The sequence below is a fragment of the Parasteatoda tepidariorum genome, chromosome 7 (assembly GCF_043381705.1).
Source record: "Parasteatoda tepidariorum isolate YZ-2023 chromosome 7, CAS_Ptep_4.0, whole genome shotgun sequence".
Lineage (NCBI taxonomy): Eukaryota > Metazoa > Arthropoda > Arachnida > Araneae > Theridiidae > Parasteatoda > Parasteatoda tepidariorum.
The window spans coordinates 45,343,995-45,354,602 of record NC_092210.1 but is presented as its reverse complement, the minus strand read 5'-3'; the positions used below and the strand labels follow the sequence as shown (position 1 = coordinate 45,354,602).

Sequence of the window (10,608 nt, the reverse complement as noted above, 5' to 3'; positions counted from 1 at the left end):
TTTTCAGAGTAAATAAAAGAGCATTAAACATCTAACAAAATAATTTATGATTTTCTAGTGTTTTTAAAATATTTACTGCTAAGAAAAACATAAAGCTGAAGGTTAAAAAAATAATTTGTTAAAAATGGTTTAGAATTACAAATTCACTCATGTAAACATGAATAAATATTTCAGTTCTTTGAATTCCTTATTCAAAACCATTTTCAACATGTGAATTAAATTTTCCGACAAAGTTTGTCTTCTAAAGATAGGAAAGAAATCACTAATAGTAGTAATTAACTACAAAAATGTAGTTTTTTGGCCCACTGTATATGCATATAGACTTTAAGAATTTATAATTGGACAAATTTAATCTGCTGTTTTGTGATTTCAATTTAAAATTCAGTTTTCTAAATTTAAAACTGTTAGTTTTAAAATCTATTTTGATCAAACAGATTATTTTGTATACACATTTAAATACTTGAAGACGAAAAACGCGTAGTAAATAAATGTAACAAAATGTATATTTTTGCATCGCTGTTTGGTTTCTTGCCAAGATATCACTTTTGAAATGGCAATTAATGTGCATAAAAAAATAAGGGAGTGTGGTTATGAATAGGCCACTAATAATATATGAAAAAGTATTTACATAAAATTAATTTAAATGCTACCAATAAATGGAGCTGTGTCAAACACATCAAATGTGAAAAATTTATAAGTGATTTTTTTCTGCAAAATAAATACTACCTAAAAAGGTTATTTATTGACAATTATAGAACCTTTTGTAGACTAACTTTAAATACATGTCAATGTTTGAATTTAAATGATCTTCAGAATTATGGATACACCACCTTTGCACTGATTATGAAGATTATTTTTCCAATTTAGAATCTCTTTCTCTTTTTTTTTCTTCCTTTGATGTATGAAACTTTTATATGGCTGTTAAAGATTTTAGATTAAATGGTAGTTCAAAAGGCATAGTTTATAATCATTTCTAAAGAAAAAACTTGCCATATGATGTATTCAAAATATTAGTTTATTAGAATTTGATTATGTGAACACACAAACAAAATTACACTGCAAAATTGATGACACAATTTTAAAAAAATAAAGAACAAATAGTGTTTTTCTAAGCATTTATTTCATGAAAGATAAGAGGTACATTAGGTAACATACTAAATAAGCTGAATAAAATAAACAAATCACAAATTTTCAGCTCATTTTTAAATGAGAAAATAAATCTTGCTGCACATATTTAAGCAGAATTATTTCAATATCTACACCAAAAAAATCTCCAGGAATTATTTCAATACTCAGACAAGACTAATTCACGACAGACAAGGTTGTCTCAGCAAGCTCCCCCAATAATCTCTATTAGACCTTGTGGTCTATCAGTCATTGTCCCTAAATATTTCTTATGGTCTACCTTTACACAAACCATCCATCTTGAGTAAGAAATTCCTAATTTTTGAACACCCTATACACTTGTAAAGAACTTTTTCTTTTATTATTAAAAAAACAAGATTATCACATTTAAAAGCAGTCCAAGCAATCTGATATGGCACTTATTTCATTACAGGGTAGCTTAATTATTAAAAAAAAAATTAAAATCTGAACTTACTTTATAACAACTTTTTTAAGACCGTGTTAAGATTATTTCTTTTTAATATTGCAATTTATAAGTTGAAAATATATTTCCTGAATCAAAATTTAATGTGATTTTGGAAATGGTGCTTTAAAACTGGGAGTAAATCTTGAAATTAAAGTAAATTAGTTCTTTATCTTAAATTGAGCTATCAATGCTTCCAAGAATAAATTTTCTGGTGAAAAGGCTAATCCCAACACAAGTGAACAATGGAAATTTAATGATAAGCAACATCATGAAATGATATTGCAAAGTTACAAATTTTGAAGGTTGGTTCAAGTGAATATTTTGAGTAGCTTACATTCGTCAATAAAAATATAATACAGGGTTAAAGAAAACATAGAATCACTCAAATAAAATAGGACAAAGTTTGCAAAATTTCTTATTAATTAATTTCATTTCGGAAAAAAAAAGTGACTGAAAATAAGAAGTGCTAAAATTAAAATGGGGGACTTAGGAAGCATTTATAGGCTACAAAGAATACAAATTTAAAATAAAATTGTAACAGAACTATACTACTTTAAAACTGAATTACCACCACGCCATCTTGTGGCGAAACTTTTGAGTTGAACTGCGGCAACCGATTGGAGAACATCTCCAAATTAATCTCTCCGTTTTGTGTAATGTGAGTTTCGTTTTGTTAATATGTTTTTTAGTAATTTGTAACTGTTTTCTGTGCTCTGCTAGTAACTAAATAAATAAATAATTACAGAGCTAGCCCGGTATTTTGTTTTCTTATTGTTTTTGGAAAATGGTTACAAATTTTGGCGCCCAACATGGGGCCACGAACAGAATTTTTGTTTAAAATATCCGCTTTATTTTGAAGAGCCCGGCTAGCTCAGTCGGTAGAGCATGAGACTCTTAATCTCGGGGTCGTGGGTTCGGGCCCCATGTTGGGCGCCAAAATTTGTAACCATTTTCCAAAAACAATAAGAAAACAAAATACCGGGCTAGCTCTGTAATTATTTATTTATTTAGTTACTAGCAGAGCACAGAAAACAGTTACAAATTACTAAAAAACATATTAACAAAACGAAACTCACATTACACAAAACGGAGAGATTAATTTGGAGATGTTCTCCAATCGGTTGCCGCAGTTCAACTCAAAAGTTTCGCCACAAGATGGCGTGGTGGTAATTCAGTTTTAAAGTAGTATAGTTCTGTTACAACTTACCTGCAAGGACTAAAAAAACTGAATAATAAAAAAACAATATCTGAACGAATAAAATATATATTCCATCGTTTTCCCTCCCCCCTGACTCCACAAATAACAATGACTTACTTAGCCAAGGCCCGTAAAGACGATTTAAAAACTTTATCCATTGAATTGGGCTTGGAGGTAAATGATACCATGCGCATTATTGATTTAAAGGAACTTATCCTAAAATCTGACACTTACGATGAAGAATTTACTAAAACCCTTCTTGATACTATAATAGAAACTAGACATCAAATAGAAAGTGAAAATAAAGAATTAGAGGAGCGTAAAAGACAAGAGAGTGAACAGTTGTTAGAGATCGAACGCTTGAAGTTAAACTTGGCGGCTGCTAGCTCAAACCCTACTTTTGGCACATTTGCTTCAAAAGCAACTGCTGAATTAAATATACTACATCTAATTCCCAAGTTTAAAGAAACTTCTGATATTGCAGGCTACCTGCAAATTTTCGAAAGACAATGTCAAAAATTGAAGGTAAATGAAACAGACTACCTAACTCACCTTCTACCCCTCCTGCCTTTAGAAATTTCACAAATTATTTTACGTGAACCAAAAGACAAGTTGGAAGACTATCCGTACATAAAGAAAATCCTGCTCCAGAGATTTAAATTGAACGCTGAATCTTTTCGAATTAAATTCACCACTCACCAGAGACTGCCTGGGACTTTATGGAAGGATTTTGGATATCAATTACACAAAACGGACTCACATTACACAAAACGGAGAGATTAATTTGGAGATGTTCTCCAATTTAATCTCTCCGTTTAGTGTTATGTGAGTTTCGTTTTGTTAATATGTTTCTTTTTTAGTAATTTGTAACTGTTTTCTGTGCTCTGCTAGTAACTAAATAAATAAATAATTTCAGAGCTAACCCGGTATTTTGTTTTCTTATTGTTTCTTGGAAAATGGTTACAAAATAAATAAAACTTAATTTATGATCTTAGAAAATAAATATTTTATTGCTAGCTATAAGTAGGTTTGTAAAATAAAAGCATTATTTACAAAAAAGAAGTAATTCACATTCTTTGACATAAAATTGAATTCATTTTCTTACGAAAAATCAAACTAGAGTAAACTTAATTGTAAAAGATTAGCCAAGTGTCTCAATTCTTGTTTCCGAAACGTGTGGCAATGCCTTTTCGTGGGGAAATGTATGGAATTAAGTTGCTGGACGTCTTTTACTGTGTTCCATATACTTCTCTCTAAAAATAAATTAAGCCATGTTATATAAACAAAAATATTTTATCGTAAAAATGAATGAAACTACTCAATTAAAAGAAAAATATCGAATTTAAATATTCACTCTATTAAAAGGAAGCATTAAATCGAACAAATATTAAAATATACGAGAGCTTGTTTATTTATAGAATTAAATTTTTTTAGGAAAATAACTAAGTAACAAAAAAATTACGAAAAAAGTACGCTTTAATAAAATAAATAATAGGCTAAATTTTTAAAATTTCTCAATACAAAAATCATTATAAATTCTTAAGTAATAGAATGATATTTTAAAAAACTTTTTTTAAGAAAAGAAATTTAAGCATCTCCAATTCAGATTTAAAAAAAAAAAATACGTATGCCTTATGAAAAATAAATGAATAAAAAGGATCATCATTACAAATAAAACTTTTCTTTAAAAAGTAAAAATTAAAAGTCTTAAACATAGGACAGGATAAAAATAATGTGCTTAAATCAATTGTTTATACCTTGCTTGCCTATGTAACAAATAGAATACTTCAGTTATTTCTGAGTATGCCATGAAAAAAATAAATCATTGAAAAAAATGATATGTTTAATTCTGTGTAAAATAATAATAACCTAGTTAAGTTCTAGTTCTGTTGTTATTGTTTTCGTGTCCATGGATCTTCAGGTAGCATTGGCGATGGTAATAGGCCGCTAACTTTGGCGCCTCTTGACAAGTTCTAGTTCTTCCTAGTTTATTAAAAATGAAATGTAATAAAGATTGAAGTTCGAATAAAACATTTCATAGAGATATTAAAAATTATGTATAGTACTATGTGACAGAGAAAAAAAAATGCTATTGAAATAAAATAATCAAAAAATAATGCAACCAAACAAAAAAGCTAAATATAATTTTTTATAGTATTTTTTAATAGCAAAATTTAAATACCTTCTGATACCTCATAAATTTATAATTGCAGTGCCTTTTACTGCAAGTTATTTTTATAATGTGTAAAGTAAAAGAATCCTATATGAAAACTTGAAGTTGTCAAAAATTTCAATATTCTTTAATGTTACTAAATACATACTACATCATTTTTATTAAAACAAGAACACTTTTAAAAATAAATTTTTATAGAAACTAGTATCTGCAGCAAATAGCTGATCCGATAAACTAAATATTTTAAAATCTAAAAAATATAATTGCAACAATAAAGTCAGAAGATCCATCAAAAGCTAAGACCCCATAATGTTAGTTCTTGGAAATTTTGTTTACATATATCATGAAAAATGATTATACTAATTGAAAAATTATAGTACATTATAAAACTTATTTATCCAAAAATGTTATGATGGCTAGATACAAAATATAATTTTTCATTACTTAATCTACTAATGATTAATAAAATTTTCGAATTAGATTACTAAAAAATGTTAGTATGCCTAAAAGTAAACAATATTGAATGACTAAATAAAAATAATAAACAATACAGATTTAAATTTTATGGAGAATTAAAAAAACACATTTTCTCAAGCAAAATATAACACATTTTTCTTTCTTTCAATAACTCAAAAACAAAAAACATAACTTAACATTTTTTGATAGTTACTAAATTAAATAAATTGGGATAACTGTGTGTAAAATTAGATGTCCCTAGGATTGGGCACTGAACTTTGGAGCTTTTACTGCCCATAAATTCTTATTATTTCTTCGATTTCTTTTTGAAAACCTCACTTTTAAATAAATTTCCAGTTTCCTGTAAAAACTTAAAAATCAGCTAAAATAAGAGGAGCACCAATTTATAATGTCTAATTATACGGCCAATTTTTCATGTTCTTATGAAAAATAGGAGAAATGGTTATTCTACATTCTATAAATCTTCAAGCAAGTTATTTTTTAATAACTGTCACATTTTGAATAATATAATTATTAATTGAGCATGAATAACTTAGCTGACAATGATTTTTTTTTAACATATTACAGTCAAATCATTAAATTTACAGTAGTATTCTTAACTCAAAATGATTCGAGGATTCACTATGATAAATATATATATATATATTATGAAGAAGTAATTATCAGAATGCCAATTGCCAATTTATGTTGAGATGAAGATGATGGAATATATCAGGTGAGGATGGAGTTTGTATTGGTATAGTGGGCCAGTTGAAGAATACATGAAAACAGAAGGGTGATGAAAATAATAGTTGAGCCGGATCAGAATTAATAAAAAGCTTTTATTTAGTAGTATATTTGCAGAGCTCGAGGTATCAAATATACATATCATCCATACGAATTTCAGTTGAATCAATTTTACATAATAATATTTTTAAGGACAGGCCATGGGAGACAATTCCCCCACAACCTGCCTAATCAAAAGCCAAATTAAGAAGTACGTGTAATTTGTTCCAATCGGACACAGGAGAAGCATGGGATGGAGATCCAAAATTGGCAATTTATCACAGTATATCATAGCCAAAACAAAGCCAACAAGCATATCAACATGGGTTTAAAAGAACACCTTGGCGATCACGAGTCGCCAACAAATTTATGTGAATTATTACAACCATGCAACCGAAACATTTAGCCGTTGGAAAATTAGAATAAAAAGTTATAAATAGATTTTTGTTTTCGATTAAAGGCGACAGTGAATTAATATATGTCTGCATAATAATGAAATAAAAAGAAAGTATCCGTTACATTGATCTGGAAGAGAAGAAATAAATATTTTATGTTTGTTTTAAAAAGATTAAGTCTGTGATTTATTTTAAAAGTAATTCTATTAATAAAAAATCAGCTTAAGTAATGAAAGATATTTTAAAAGATAGAAAATAAATATGTGTATGCCAATTGTGGCATCACATATATCCCCGCTGAACACAGAAAAAAATATGTATATATAGTATATATATACATATTTTTTTTTTATTAATGGATCTCCACCATGTTACAAAATAAGGTATTCACTGAAGCATAATATATCCATGGAACATATAATATACACTTATGTATAGTTAAATATTAAAGCAAAATTATTAAAAAAAATTATGACATAAAGTTATACTTCAAATATATCTTTTCAATACTCATGTTATTAAATCTTATGTTGATGTGAAATTAGCTGGGCATTGTCATCACCTGGACAGGATATTCTAATTTCTTTCGAATTTGAGAAAACTTTATCAGTTACAAACAATAAAATTTGCAAAATCATTTCATCTACCAAATACTTTTCATAGTCATTAATTCTTTTCAACATTGATATGCATATACTGTTGTAACGTAACAGTGTGACAACTGAGCTAAAAGCATCAATTCCTCGAGAGGAAATGCTAAAATAATGTTGCTTGATGGACACACACGAGAAGTGATGTTCTTTTTTTGTGTAGTTGAAAAGAGAGTTTTTTTCTAAGAAGAGATATTTGTTTGGGGTAATATTTTGTGATTGTTCGTGTGAATGTTTAAATAAATTGTTTGGTACAACTCACGTCTTATTTCTGGTTGTTGTGACACAACACTGTATAAAATAATTAAACATTTAAGTGCAATTTATCTTATCATATTCTATATTTCTTATTATAAGTTAATGAAATGTTTATTACTATGAAATATTCAAATAATTATAAGTGTCAATACAATTCTTTAGTTTATTGTTTATTATTAAAAAAAAATACTGAGCAGAGCATATCATTCAAAAAAAATATGAGCTTTTATTTTAGCTCTAAGCTACATTATTTACCTAGGTTTAGTCATCCCTTTTTCATAAGGGGCAAAATTATCATATCTTATATTTCAAGAGGCAAAATTTTCATCTCTTATATTTCAAGAGGTAAAATCATCTCTTTTATTTCAGAGGCAAAATTATCTAAAAATGCAGCATGTATATCTATATTTTTATTTAACATTTTTTTTTTTTTTTACCTTTGAACTAACTAATATGATCTAAAAAGCATGTGACCAGGATTCCAACCTGAATTTTTGTGACACAATGTATTAACAATTATACTATCACAGCTATCTAGTATTAAATTCAAGGTAAAATAATTTTATAGTTTTTTTTTTAACCCTATCAACTTCTGAATTAATGTTATAGCAAGCCTATGATCAGGATTCTAACCTGAATTTTTGCATACTCAATGCATTGTATTAACATTTATACTATCATGGCTGTATATTACATTCAAGAAGATAAAAGTTATTTATTTATTTTATTTTTCACTGCATCTATAAAAATTCTCTTCATTTTAATGAAGGAAAATATTGTCATATTATATATAAATGCTCAATTATTCTCATTTTGAATTTCATGAATTTATTTTTAGCTCAGTTAGACACTTATTTAATAGAAATTCGAATATTAAAAAAATATTTGACAATTGCATTGCTCAAATCAATAGAATTTTTTTTTATATATATAATAAAATTTCTGAATTTATTTATGTTTTGATAAAACAAAATATTCATGAGTAACTGTTTGGATTAACCCTATTGAATATGCACTTGCATTGAATAAAATGGCTTACTTATGTAAGAGAAAAACTATTTGTGCTCAATATAATAGCTATTGTAAAATTTACAAAAAATTATTAGATGAATATTACTATGTTCATTTTATTATAAAAATATCTCTATGTCACTTAATGAATTTTAATTACCTGGCACCTAAGTAAAAGAAAATCACTTTAAATCATTCCGCACAGATGCCTCCATGCAAAACAACAGAAACAATGAGACGTCTAATGAAATGTTTTTTTTTTTTTTGTTTTTTTTTTAAAGAAAAAATATAGAGGCTGAAATCTTTAATTTTAAAATTTGCAAACACTCATACCAACCTAACTTCTATAGGATTGATATATCAGACTAACATGGTTTCATAAGATAACAAAAGTGTGTAATTGTGTGTTTATTATTTTACTTCTTAAAAAAATCTGGGTCAAATTATGTTACACTACTATAAGTACTGATTAAGAATCACTTTGGGATAGCTTAATCCTTATAATACATTTATATAACATGTTATTCCCTACTGTGTTTTTGTGTAGATGTCAATATTCCAGAATTAAGTATTGTTATCTTGTTTGAAATTTGCAACATTTCAAAAACATAGTTAATTATTGATATTTATGAGTAACTCAAAGTAACTGAACTAGCTTGAAGCTAATTTAAATTGCAAAATTTAAGTGTGCATAAGGGTTTATATAAAATTTATAATTATTATTATCAGTATTATTTAAAATACATTTCTGGTTTAGTTTAATAACATTTATAAATGAACAACAATAATTATAAAAATGCTCTTGAAATATCAATTTATGGCAAACAGTATAAAATCAATTTATTTTTATTGTAATATTGCAATGCTTGATAATGATCAACCCAAAATTTTAACGGTAACATAAATAATCTTAAAATGACTAATTAAATCATAAAAAAATTGAATTTCTTTTTATGAACTAATTTATGATATGAATATTTAAGTTCTATCATTCTTAATTAGATAGCAAAATGTGATTGCAGAAATTAATCTTTGAAAATAAATTTTTACATAAGTAGAATGACAAACACCTCACGATCTGTAAACACCAGATACCTAAAGAAACTTCACATGCAAATTACACCTAACCAACACTATAATCATTTCTAGTTACGTTTTGAAGAAATTGTCTGTAATAAGAATACAAGAGATTTCTCAAATTAACTAAGTTTGCTTACTGGTCATATCAGATACAACATACACCAAAGCTCTCATAAAATCCAAAAAAACAAAAACAAAATGCAAGAAAGTCTGAAAACACTCTTTCTAATTTACCAAAAACGTTTTCTTTGAAAACCTAAGTATATTTGAATCATTCTGATCAGACGTTAAAATAGTTTAATTCAAGAGTTATAAGCAATCTAAAATCTTAACTGAAATATCATTTAATAAAATAATAAATGGGAATAATAAAAACTCTTAAATGTTATTGCTATTCTTTAAAATCACTGAAAACATCGTTAATGCTTATTTTTAAAAAAAAACGTAACGCTCGATTTTTTTTTATTATATAGAAAATAAAATATGGAAAAATTTGATTTTACACATCACTTCTTTTGTATATTATTTGCAAATCCCTATCACTGATATAAAAATATAAACTAAATTATTAAAATCCTGTAAAAATATATTCGTTTCAGAATTGAAGTTAATTCCAACAACAATTCAATTTTCAATAAATTCTTCAACTGTATAAACATCACCAAAAGGCTAATAATAAAATCAAATATGCCGCTTAACTGGATAAATTACAAAATTTCAGGTTGTAATTAAATAAAATTAAAAAATTTCTATTATATTTTTAACTTCTAAAAAAAATTTTAAGTCAAATGCTCTATCAATTTGTCATACAAAAATTTTAAATTCAATTAAATGTTGTAAACATAAAATATAAATAATTGAAAGGATACGTAACGGATGACTGTTCGATGAAATCCTGATGAAAACGAAATCAAAAGCAAGACGAGAGTTGAAGGAAACACAAATTTAGTTTCTTCTTTATGATGAATCATAAATTAATAGATATTTCTTTCGAGTAGCGTAGGAGGGGG

The 10,608-nt window shown here is 26.6% G+C and overlaps 2 long non-coding RNA genes and 1 other non-coding gene across 3 annotated transcripts in view; 1 reads left to right on the top strand and 2 right to left on the bottom strand.

The window, feature by feature from the left end:
* Positions 1-1,101: 1,101 nt before the first annotated feature.
* On the bottom strand, positions 1,102-2,471 carry LOC139426018 (uncharacterized). The gene is made up of 2 exons (XR_011637267.1): positions 1,293-2,471; positions 1,102-1,256 (listed from the first exon to the last, which is right to left on the bottom strand). It is a non-coding gene; the product is annotated as an uncharacterized lncRNA (long non-coding RNA).
* On the top strand, positions 2,452-2,524 carry TRNAK-CUU (transfer RNA lysine (anticodon CUU)). Its single transcript has one exon. It is a non-coding gene; the product is annotated as a tRNA-Lys (tRNA).
* Positions 2,525-3,771: 1,247 nt separating this feature from the next.
* LOC122272317 (uncharacterized) overlaps positions 3,772-10,608 on the bottom strand; it is an 8,091-nt gene continuing 1,254 nt past the window's right edge. Inside the window, exons 2-3 of the long non-coding RNA XR_006226926.2 lie at positions 4,659-4,772; positions 3,772-4,042 (exon numbers count right to left, since the gene is read on the bottom strand). This is a non-coding gene — a long non-coding RNA (uncharacterized lncRNA). The remainder of the gene's footprint in view (positions 4,043-4,658; positions 4,773-10,608) is intronic.